Consider the following 12,965-nt stretch of genomic DNA (forward strand, 5'->3'; position numbering starts at 1 on the left):
CCTCCTGGCATATTGGGATGCCTTTTATTTCTTTGTGTTGACTGATTGCAGAGGCTATGACTTCCAATACTATGTTGAATAATAGTGGCGAGAGTGGACATCCCTGTCTTGTTCCTGACCTTAAGGGGAAAGCTCTTAGTTTTTCCCCATTGAGGTTGATATTACCGTTGGGTTGTTCATATATGGCTTTTATGATCTCTAGGTATGCTCCTTCTATCCCTACTTTCTTGAGGGTTTTATTAAGAAAGGATGCTGTATTTTGTCAAATGCTTTCTCTGCACCTATTGAGAGGATCATATGGTTCTTGTCCTTTCTTTTATTGATGTGATGAATCATGTTAATTGTTTTGCAGATATTGAACCAGCCCTGCATCCGAGGTATAAATCCCACTTGGTCGTGGTGAATAATTTTTTTAATGTATTGTTGGAGCCAGTTGGCTAATATCTTGTTGAGGATTTTTGCATCCATGTTCCTCAGGGAAATTGGTCTATAGTTCTCCTTTTTAGTGGGGTCTCTATCTGGTTTTGGAATCAAGGTAATGCTGGCTAACAGAAAGAGTTTGGAAGTTTTCCTTCCATTTCTATTTTTTGGAACAGCTTCAAGAGAATAGGTGTTAACTCTTCCTTAAATGTTTGGTAGAATTCGCCTGGAAAGCCATCTGGCACTGGACTCTTGTTTTTTGGCAGATTTTTGACTACTAACTCGATTTCCTTACTGGTATTGGTCTGTTCAAATTTTCTATTTCTTCCTGCTTCAGTTTTGGTAGTGTATATGTTTCTAGGAATTTGTCCATTTCTTCCAGATTGCCCATTTTATTGGCAATATAATTGCCCATAATAATCACTTATCATTGTTTTTCTTTCTACTATGTTGGTTGTGATCTCTCCTCTTTTTTTCTTGATTTTATTTATTTGGGTCCTTTCCTTTTTCTTCTTGATCAAACTGGCTAGTGGTTTATTAAATTTGTTAAATCTTTTAAAGAACCAGCTTCTCGTTTGATTTATCTGTTCTACTTTTTTTTTTTTTTTTGGTTTTAATAGCATTAATGTCTGCTCTAATCTTTATTATTTCTTGTCTTCTGCTGGTTTTGGGTTTTATTTGCTGTTCTTTTTTCCACCTCCTTAAGGCATAAGGTTAGGTTGTGTATTTGAGATCTTTCTTCCTTCTTTAGGAAGGCCTGGATTGCTCTATACTTTCCTCTTATGACCACCTTTGCTGTGCCCCAGAGATTTTGAGATGTGGTGTTATCCTTTTCATTGACTTCCACATACTTTTTAATTTCCTCTTTAACTTCTTGGTTGACCCATTGATTCTTTACCTAGGATGTTCTTCAGTCTCCAAGTATTTGTTACCTTTCCAAATTTTTTCTTGTGGTTGATTTCGAGTTTCGTAGCACCGTGGTCTGAAAATATGCAGAGTATGATCTATATCTTTTTGTAGTTGTTGAGGGCTGATGTGTGTCCTAGTATGTGGTCTATTCTGGAGAAGTTTCCATGTGCACTGGAGAAGAATGTGTATTCTACTTTAGGATGAAATGTTCTGAATACATCTGTGAAGTCCATCCGGTCCAGTGTGTCATTCGAAGCCATTGTTTCCTTGTTGCTTTTTTGATTAGATGATCTGTCCATTGCTGTGAGTGGGTGTTGAAGTCTTCTATTATTATGGTATTACTATTGATGAGTTTCTTTATGTTTGTGGTTAATTGATTTATATATTTGGGAGCTCTCACATTTGGTGCATAAATGTTTATAATTGTTAGGTCTTCTTGGTGGTAGACCCCTTGATTATGATATAATGCCCTTCTGCATGTCTTGATACAGTCTTTATTTTAAAGTCTAAATTGTCTGATATAAGTATGGCTACTCCAGCTTTCTTTTGTTGACCATTAGCATGATAGATGGTTCTCCCTCCCCTTATTTTTAATCTGAAGGTGTCTTGAGGTCTAAAGTGGGTCTCTTGTAAACAGCATATAGATGGATTTGTTTTCTTGTCCATTCTGTTACCTTATGTCTTTTGATTGGAGCATTGAGTCCATTGACATTTAGAGTGAGTACTGAAAGATACGAATTTATTGCCATTATGATGCTTGAAGAGTTGGAGTTACTGGTGGTGTTCTCTGGTCCTTTCTAATCTTTTGTTGCTTTCGGTATTTATGTATTTATTTATGTATTTATTTATTTAATATTTATATTTTCATCTTTTCTCCCCTCTGAGAGTCCCCCTGAAAATTTCTTGCAGGGCTGGTTTAGCGGTCACAAAACTAAAACTGGAAAACTTTTTTTTGTTTGTTTGTCTGGAAAACTTTTTATCTCTGCTTCTATTTTGCATGACAGCCTTGCTGGATAAAGAATTCGTGGCTGCATATTTTCCTGATTCAGCACACTGAATATATCCCACCGCTCCTTTCTGGCCTGCCAAGTTTCTGTGGATAGGTCTGCTCTGAACCTGATCTGTCTTCCCTTGTCGGTTAGGGACTTTTTTTTCCCTTGCTGCTTTCATGATTCTCTCCTTGCATGAGCATTTTGTGAATTTGACTATGATATGCCTTGTTGATGGTCGGTTTTTGTCGAATCTAATGGGGGCTCTCTGTGCTTCCTGGATTTTGATGTCTCTGTCTTTCTCCAGGTCAGGAACGGTTTCTGCTATGATTTGCTCACTAATCCCTTCTACCCCTATTTCTGTCTCTTCCTCTTCTGGGACCCCTATGATTCCTTTTTGTTCCTTTTTAATGAGCCACTGATTTCTCTAATTCTTAAGCTGTGCTCTTTTCCCTTTATCTCCCTCTTTTTTTCTGCTTCATTATTCTCTCTGAGTTTGTCCTCTATATCGCTGATTCTCTGTTCTTCCTCGTCCATCCTTCCTGCTGCTGCATCCATCTGTGATAGCAGCTCAGTTATAGCATTTTTAATTTCATTCTGGCTATTTTTTACTTCTTTTATCTCTGCAGAAAGGCATTCTAATCTATTTTCGACTCCAGCTAGTATTCTTATTATCGTGATTCTAAATTGTGGTTCAGACATCTTGCTCCTATCTGTGTTGGTTAAATCCCTGGTTGTTGTTTCTTCGTGTTCTTTCTTTGGGGTGAATTCCTTCATTTTGTCATTTTGGAGGGAGAAAAGGAATTAATGAGGTAGAAAAATTAAAAGTAAAAAATATTAAAATTAAAAATTGTTAAAATTTAAAAAATATTAAAATTAAAAATTAAAACACACACACACACAAAATCGTATAGATGATGCTGGATCCTAGGTGTGTTTTGGTTTGGGTGTTGAAAGTCGTTTGACACATTGGAGAAATAAAAGGGGGGCAAGTAAATCGTTTGATAATTTGAAAAAATGAATACACTGAAGTAGACTAAAATGAGATGATGGGAGTAAAATAGAATTTGAATAAATTTACACAAAATTAAAGATTATATTTGAAAAAAATTAAAGAAAAATAATTTTAACAAGAATTAAAAATAAAAATGAATTTTTTCTCTCTCTGTATTCAAGAAAAAGAAAAGAAAGAAAAAAGAAGAAGGAAATAGTTTGAAAATTTAAAAAAGTGAATACACTGTAGTAGACTAAAATAAAATTATGGCAGTAAAATAGAATTTGAAAAAAATTACATAAAAGCAAAAAATATAGGAAAAAATTAAAGAAAAATATTTTAATAGAAATTTATGGTAAAAATGAAGTTTTTCTCTTTCTGCATCAGAAAAATGAAAAGAAATGAACAAGAGAAAAAAAGAAAAAGGAAATCATTTGAAAATTTGAAAAATTGAATACACTGAAGTACACTAAAATAAAATGATGGAAGTAAAATAGAATTTGAAAAAAAATACACAAAAGTAAAAAATATAGTAAAAAAATTTAAGGAAAATTATTTTTCATAAAAATTGACAATAAAAATGATTTTTTTCCTCTTTCTGTATTCAAGGAAAAAAAAGAAGCAAAAAAAAAATGAAAATTGAATAGATGGACCTGCAAACAGATTGAAGTAGGACTGAAATTACTTCATTTTCCTGTAGAAGTCAGACTCTGAAGTGCTTTATAATACATAAACTAAGTAGGCGGTGAGACTTGTGTTTTTGAAGAGGGAGGTTGGCCCAGTTTGGCGGGGCTCAGTGTAACGGCTCTATTCTCCACCAGATGGCGCTGCTAGCTTACTGGGTTGTAGTGTTGTGGCACTCATAGATGCATTTGTGCATGCGCGGGAGTGGTGAAAGTCATGTCACCCAGCTACTAGTCTCTAGCATCGAACATTGTTCTACCTGATCAGTGCTCTGTCTTCAGCTTTCATCCACTACCTGCTTTTTCACTCTCCGTGACCAGGCCCCAGGCAGTACCTCTTTCCCAAGTTTTGTCTCAGATGCGGCTGTTTTCCCCAGCCCCTTACTTCTGAAGGGCTGTGGCTTTGACCCGTTCCGCGCCTCTGCGGGATGGTCTCACTGAGCAATGGCCAAATGCCGGCTGCACCCAGGAACACTTGCTGGACCCTGCTGCTGCCGGTGCCCTGAGAGTATGGCCAGGTGCCAGCCCGCCTCAGAAAAAGTTCACGAGACAGTGTAGCAGCAGCATTTCAGGAATTATGGAAAATCACAACACACATCTGGCACCAGGCTTCACCCTTAATGACCTGATTCCTGCACCAGCGAATGTGGCCATTTTCTGGGGTCTGCTGGGATCAGTTGGCTTCAAGAGTCTCTACCAAATGTCCTTCCAGCAGTGGAATCGCTTTTCCCCATGTGTCCCGAGAACCTCCCGGACCCCACTCTGCTCCTGGGCATTCGCCCTTCCCACCAGAGCACTGCCAGGTATTGAGGTGCGGAGTTGCGACTTTGCACTCCCCTTGTTTACAGTCTTAATGGAATTTAAACCCTCTCCTTTGTCCTTTGTCCTTTCTCCCTTTCTAGTTTTTCCCTGTGGTTGTTTCCAGTTTTCCAGTTTCTCTCCAGCTGCTTTTGGGGAGGGATGCTTTTCCTGTATTCTCTACCCCTGCCCCATCTCTGTGCTCTCTCCATCCACAAAATCACCTCCCTTCCCAAGGCTTCTAACTCCCCAAGCTCACCTCTCTGCACCACATACCTGCTGAATTCTGTGGTTCAGTTTGTGCAGATTGTTGTGTTAATCCTCCAATCAGTTTTCTAGGTGTGCAGGATGGTTTAGTGTTGATCTGGCTGTATTTCATGGGTGAGAGATGCAAAAAAACTTCCATGCTATTCCACCATCTTGGCTCCTCTTAACTTTTCCTTTCTTATAAAAAGGACTAGATACCAGGGTTAAGCTAGTAAATATGAGCATCACTAGTGCTCGGACTGTGATCTTTGAGAAGCACTCCTCAAAGAAAGGAGTCAGGGATGCTTGAATAAAGTTCTAGTTGAATATTCCAGGCAGCACATATGGTAAGATTTGTCATGCCAAAAACTGAGGGGATTTCCAAAAATAACAAAGAATATTCCCAAAGGATTCAAGAACCAGATTGAGGAGGCTGCTTCTGCCCAAAGAGAAAACAATTTAAGCCTCACAAGAATAATAATTTTAAAGTACTTATAAGTATAATATCAAATATATTTAACATCATAAGTTAATAATGATAATGAAGCACCAAAGACAACAAATCATTGCATAAAGTTGGAGAACATAAGATAAATCTTGTTAATTTGAAAGCTAGCAAATAAAGGGATAACTCTAGCATTTAATCCCTAACTGATTAGGGAAATACCTTAGAAAGGTGGCAGACTCATCCCTAAATATGCTTAAAAAATAGCAGGTGCAAGAAGGACTCTGACCTCCCCTTTCAGGAGACAGAACTTCAGTGTGAAATGTACTCTCCTTATACCAACAAGAAAGAAACATTCTTATCACCAGAGACAGGGAGTTATCTTCAAATATTTTAGTTATTTTTCCATAATTGTCTCTTTTTTCAATTGAGTGTATAATTGCCCAGCCACTTCTTGAGTCTTCATTTGCCAATGAGGGCTTCCATCAACGTATAAAAATCTGTATGCCTTTGTGCTCTTAATATCTTAGGTTTTTTTTTTAATTCTCTTGCCCAGTGGAGACCCTAAGATGCTAGAAGTAATGTGTTGCCTACCCTATAGGCTTTTTAAAGAAATTCCAGGTAATGATGAAGGAATGAAAGAATGTCATAATTTGCAACTTTTAGTGAAATAATGGATCTAGAAAAAAAAAGAAATTAAATGACTATTAAGACCACAAAATGGACACAATCACAAGGCAACCTATAAAGTTGTCTTGCCAGAAATTCGAACCTGAACCTATATCTGATTTATCTGATTGGCCAAATATGAATCTCATTTTAAACTTGTTTGTTTATCAAAATAAAGGAAATGAAATGTATATAAGCACATAGTAAATGACATCTAGAAATGAAATCAATAAAACTAAGACTGTAGGTAACTCTAGGGAGTAAATTACCAGTTTCTTAAACAAGTAAGAGACAGGGAGAGAAAATTTATAGATTAAATATAGTTTAGGGACATAGCAACTGATCAAAGTTCTAAATTAAACAATATAAAATATATTAAAATTTTTAAAATATTTTTGAGAGATTGAGACAGAGTACAAGCATGGGAGACACAGATAGAGAGAGGGAGACACAGAATCCAAAGCAGGCTCCAGGCTCCAAGCTGTCATCACAGAGCTGGACAAGGGGCTCAAACCTATGAACCACGAGATCATGACCTGAGCTGAAGTCAGACACTTAACAGACTGAGTCACCCAAGTGCCCCAATATAAAATATATTTTAAAACTTTATGGGTAAATTAAAAGAATTTGCATACTGGTTTGACTTTTAACTAGGTCAATATTCTTCATCTTTGGGGAGAGTGATGGCATCATGGCATATTTTCTCGATATATATCAATGTGTTTATGGATAAAATTATTTGATGTATGGAATGTGATATAACAATAAGAAGAAGGGTAGAAACTAGAAGCTGTAGGGGCGCCTAGGTGGCTCAGTTGGTTGAGCGTCCGACTTGGGCTCAGGTCATGATCTCACAGCTCATGAGTTCAAGGCCCGTGTTGGGCTATGTGCTGACAGCTCAGAGCCTGGAGTCTGCTTTGGATTCTGTGTCTCCCTCTCTCCCTGCCCCTAACCCACTCACATTCTGTCTCTGTCTCTCTCAAAAATAAATAAACATTAAAAAAAGAAAAAAATAATAAACTAGAAGGTGTATAGATAAAATTGCCCACAAAATGATAACTGTGTAAGCTGCATGAGCTGTACATTGGGGATCATAGCTATATTCTCTCCACTACTTTAGGCTTAGAATATTACACAATAAAAAATTAAAATATCCAGTATTAACAAGTTTGAATTCCAGCAATTCTTTAATTTACATATATAAAAAGTATATTATTATCCCAATTAGAAGTTACTTAGAAGTCACATAATGCAATCCCTCTTTTCACAGATGAGAAAACAGGCTCAGAATTGATACAGCTTGCTTAAACCGTATGTGTGCCTTTAGATAGGGTTAAAGCAAGAATCCAATTCTTCTGGCTCTTAGGACACAAACATTTTTCTATATTGGGGTACTCAGTATTTTTTAATTTCAATTTTTTATTTAAATTCTAGTTAGTTAACATATATGGTAAAATTGATTTCAGGTGTAGAATTTAGTGATTCATCGCTTACATATAACACAGGGTACTTAGAATTTAATTGTGTTGATAAAAAAGCCAAGTATCTCTATAAAGGCAATTAAAAAACAGATTTTATAAGTATGCTAGTGTATAACCAGCTTGCCATTTTTTCATATTTTTCCACTTAATATTTTATATAGGATGCTTTAAATGCACTCTTTTAGTTTCTAGAGCAAAAGAAATGGAAAAGAGCAAAACAATCTGGAGTGAACACCAGTACAAAGTATTTTTTTCTGTTAATCAAGACAGCATACATTAGGAGTAGCAGGTGTTATCTTAAGACAAAAGGCTGATTAGGACTTAGTATACAGCTATTATTTGCAAAGAAACTATTCATCACCATAGAATTTAATGTATCTTAATTAAAATACATAAATAAGTGTACTCTCTTAGGTTCATATAGATTTCAGTGTTTACTAAAAGCTTCCTTATAAATCATTTTGAGCCTTACAATGACCTTTTCATATAGAAATTACTATCCCACTCCTGCTCAATGCAAATGATAAAAAGAAAAAAGTAAACGTAGCTAAAGAAAGAAGGCATGTTGTGTAGAAGAACAATAAAAATGGAGGTTTGTAGGCTTCTAAAGAGACCTATCTATCTGGGGCGCCTGGGTGGTTCAGTCAGTTGAGCGGCCGACTTTGGCTCAGGTCATGATCTCACGGTCTGTGAGTTTGAGCCCCGCGTCGGGCTCTGTGCTGACAGCTCAGAGCCTGGAGCCTGTTTCAGATTCTGTGTCTCCCTCTTTCTGACCCTCCCCCGTTCATGCTCTGTCTCTCTGTCTCAAAAATAAATAAACGTTTAAAAAATAAAATAAAATAAAGAGACCTATCTACAGCTGGGCTTGGGCAAAGTTGTGTGTGATTGTGGCCTCAAATCCAAATCAGAGAGTATTACCTGTTTTCCCCTCATTCTGGCCCCAAGGGTTATAAGGATCACAGTTACCTGTGTGCATTGGTATCTAAAAAGCCCAGGAAGTGCAATTTTTAAAAACTTTTTTCTTGAGTTTTAATCTCTGATCCCTCTTGGAGACCTAAGGACATTAGATTTTCTCCTAGTTTTATTTCTGAAAGCTGAAAAGTCAGGGCAAAAGCCACTGGGGCCTTCTGACCCATCCCCAGAGTGAACAATCCCTGTAGGTCACAGAGACCACCTGTCGGGATCTGGTCAAGAGCATGGGGAAGGAATGGAAAGTCGAGTGGAAGAGGCCTGGCGGGGAGCAGGTGGAGTCCCACTTGCTAGGACTCCTGGGGAAGTGTAAAGCGGTTTGCGCAGGTTTGGGCAGAGCTCCAGCCGGGAGCCCCAGCTTCCCTGGAGCAGGGCAGCACCAGGAAGGCAGTTTTTCTTATGCTGCTACTGCTACTCATCATCTGTGATCAGAAGACACTCTTACCAGTGGGCTAGTGGTAACAGCCCCACAATGTGTGACTCTCACCGACTTTAGCAAGGTTACCTCGCAAGGGGATATAATTAAGTCTCCTAATTCTCTTTGGGGCAGAAGCAAACCTAATAGACTGTATACTATTTTTCTTGTCTAAAGTTTCATTAACTTGCTGCACTGCAGGGTGTTTATCAGGCGCCAAGGATGTCTTTGAAGCATCCAGCTTGTGGGTCCCCCTTGACCACCTTTGGTACCATTGTTGGAGGACCAAAAGCAGTGACTAGGGAATTGCTTCCTTATCTTTTTCTGAAAACTTGTTATATCTTTAATCTGACCCTGAGGTGAGTTCAGCCTGGGATGTGGGGGCTAAAGAGAAGGACCAAAGATCCTCTTGGAAATTGAGACATTTATATGAATAATCTGTTGGGATCCTCCAAGAATGGCCCATGGTCCCACTGAGCACTCTGCCAGGCCCATTGGCCATCTGGCAAAGGGCCCCATGGGTTCCACGACCACTTCCCAAGACACATTGGTGAAGTGCCTCAGGACCCTCAGATGCTTGCAAATAATTAGCTAGCACCCCTCTAGAATGCCCTGTAGACTCCACTCTCCCCTCCCAAAGGAACCCATGATCTTCAGGCTTTTTGCTCTTCCAGAATGGCATTGTGCTTAATAGGCTATCTTGTTCACGGTGCCAATTTGTCAGAGCTCCTCTGAACTGGGAGAGACCTGAGCTGCCGAGTGTGGGAGTAGCAGATTAAAGCAACAAGACAAAAAATGAGAGTGGAAGCTTTTAGTTATTTACTACAGTGATATGAGCAAGAAGATAAGAGAGAAAGCACCAACTTCCTCTGTTCCATTCTCTCCCGTGGACCTGCACTCTGGTGGAAAGTCAGGTGGATCTGCAGAGTGTGGGTCCTCTCACTGTTGAGGGAACCCAGAACAAAAGGCTGCAGCAGTCACAGGAGAATGATGATGGGGTGTCATAAAAAATACCCCCACTAAAATGCATTTTTTCTGAAGAGACGAACACTAGATTTTTTTTTCATTTTTTGTTTTCTCTTTCAGTAAATAGACAATGTTTCCAACCATGTGTTTACATAGAAACATTAATGACTAACATGATCTTTTTGTCCTGAGCTATTATATAATCTGAGAAATGAGCCAGAAAACTCTTAATTCACATGTAATATCTTTCCCTTCAGCCATTCTCTATATGCAAACTGAGGTCTGGCCTTAGGTAAGTTAATGACATTCTAAAGAACTGTGAGTTTTTGCAAACAACTAAAGCTGAATAGAGATCTCTATTTATTTTAACACCTATTCTACTCACATCACTTTTATGTAGCCTTCCAACCAAGATGAAAATGAAAGCAGCTCTCACATCTCTGGAGAGGTGCTTTCTACGCCTTCGATCTATGTAATACATCAGAAGTGTGCAGGGCACAAATGCTAATTTTATTCGTTTTGGAGCACTTAGGTATTGTTACATTTTTTGTAGTTGTGAGAACTTTTTTAAACGTGAAATTAATAGAACTGCTCAAGAGGGAAAATATAAACCTAATGAAAATGAAATCTCAATCATAAGTTGATACATTTACTGTATGTAATTATTTTTCTGTGATTTAAGGATTTTATTAAAATCACATATATTCAGATAGAATGCTCTCCTATTTAAAGGTGCCATTGAAATCACTGACCAAATAGGACTTCATAATATACTGGTAAACTATTGTAGATTTACTTTCAAATTTTATAGAAATGTTTATTAGGGTGAATATATATTTTTTAAAAAAGGCAGACACTAGTTGGTATGATTTTCAATTTGAGTTAGACCCTACCTTTCATACTTAACAATGAATTTTCTGAAATTGTATATTTTTCCTTAAGACACTGATTTATGCTTTTTTGCATAAATATGGCATATTACACAATTTAGTTCATTAAAAATTATTGGTCATTAGGAATTAATTGTATCAAATTTTTATGTATTTATCTAAATACCTCTTTTGAGCTGTATACAGAGCCTCTTATCTCCATGCTAAGAGAACTGTTTTGCATTAGCTATTTTGTAATGAAAAGCAAACTGGTTTCAACTTAATGAATTTGAGTTTAGCTACAAATTTACCACTTAGTGGTGGTGAGGATTATGTCAGTTGCATTCTCTGAAGTTTTTTAATCTTTACAGTCATTGAGAATTAAATATAATAAATATCTTTTTCTTAAATGTGTCTTGCTACAAATGTGTCTTGACTTAAGTGAAAATTACCGTGACACAAGGATCATGAGCAGGTCTAAATGCAAGTTTGAGAGCATCCCTATTTAGCTTTTTCAGATTTCTTAAATAAAACCCAAGGCGTTTGTGGTAATATATGGGGGAAAAGGCAGAGGAGAAGACAAAGAGGAACAAACTGTAGTGATTTGGATTCAAAGACATGAAAGTGTTTTGTGCTTTTGTCTTTCTTGCCTTCCAAATGCCCTGAGGATGTAGGGATCAGAAATTAAATCAAAATAATGCTTGTACTGAGACTAAAGGTCTATTCCAGATTCTATCCTCACCCTTCATGTTGAGTTCCTTCCAGACAGATTCCCTGTGTCTTCATATGATGCCTTTGTGCTTCAGAGAGTGAATGAATGTGTTGTACAACCATTGGAAGCCAATCGATCCCTCCTTGCTTTTGTGGTCTACCATGGACTAGTTTTGTGGCCTGAAAGGTACCTCTCAACAATCTGAGCCCATTTTCATCTCGGTAAAATAGGAATAATAATCCTTAACCAGAGGAGCTACAGAGGAAATACCAGGCTAATAGTAGCCAAGTTAAACATTAAAATTTTTACTTTAATTTAAATATATCTTGACTCTCTTTCTGAGAACGACTTTGAAGTTGTATGTGGAATTTAAGACTGTGTGGCCTGAGTTGGTAGTCCTGGAGAAGGGTACTTGTAGTAACTCCTACCTAATTTACAAACTGCAGTCTAGTCAGACATAAAGAGGCATCTGGGTCAGTTAGCCTCATAACACTCCCTGACCTCTGATTGTTAATTAGCTGGTGCCAGGATAAAATCCCACCAAGAGCATTCAGTTTAAATCCTTTCCTTCACCTGGGAGGATGGGGTAATACCTGATATGGTGGTCCATTCTTTATGGGTAGGTGATGGACAGAGATGACCCTAAGAGCATAAACTTAAGGTCTTCTGGAGCCACCTGTGTGCCTTGGATATAACACACACACACACTCTCTCTCAATATATATATATATTGAGTGAGAGCAACATACACACATACACATACACACACGTGTGTGTGTATGTGTGTGTGTGTATGTTTTCCCATAGAAATTCCCTATTTCCTCATGTTTACATTTGTTTACATTCCATATTGGAAGAGCCCAAATGTCTAGTTCATTGAGAAATTGAGTGTTAACATGTTCTTGTTGGCTATTGTTTCCTAATAAGAAATAAGAAAATGTTTGCTTTACTTTTTCTTGGCCAGGAAGCCATCTCTATTTAGAAGTGTCAGCAAGGACTAGCCAGATTGGTCTCATTGCCTGTATATACTTGCTGGATCCAGATCTTTTCAGCCAGGACTCAATATCACAGAGCAAGGTATTCCAGGGCTTTGGGATTGAGGACAAGCCTGAATGAACCTGGAACTCAAAAGCATGTAGGTTCTATCATCTGCCCCACTGAGTTTTCTCTTAATAGCTGTTTATACTTAAATAATAGCAAACAAATATGCTTACCACGGTCTTAAAACCTGGCTTTTGGGATAGGATATTCAGAGGTGAGACTGGCTGTGGAGCATGTTGTAAGAAATTTACTCCCTTGACATAGAAACTCATGTCAACTGAGCTTTCCTGTTTGCCTTATTTGTCTTAAGCTCCAAATGCTGAATCTATCATATCAAGGTGTGAGGGAGAACTGACCTA

This window comes from Acinonyx jubatus, chromosome A1 (assembly GCF_027475565.1).
Source record: "Acinonyx jubatus isolate Ajub_Pintada_27869175 chromosome A1, VMU_Ajub_asm_v1.0, whole genome shotgun sequence".
Classification (NCBI taxonomy): Eukaryota; Metazoa; Chordata; class Mammalia; order Carnivora; family Felidae; genus Acinonyx; species Acinonyx jubatus.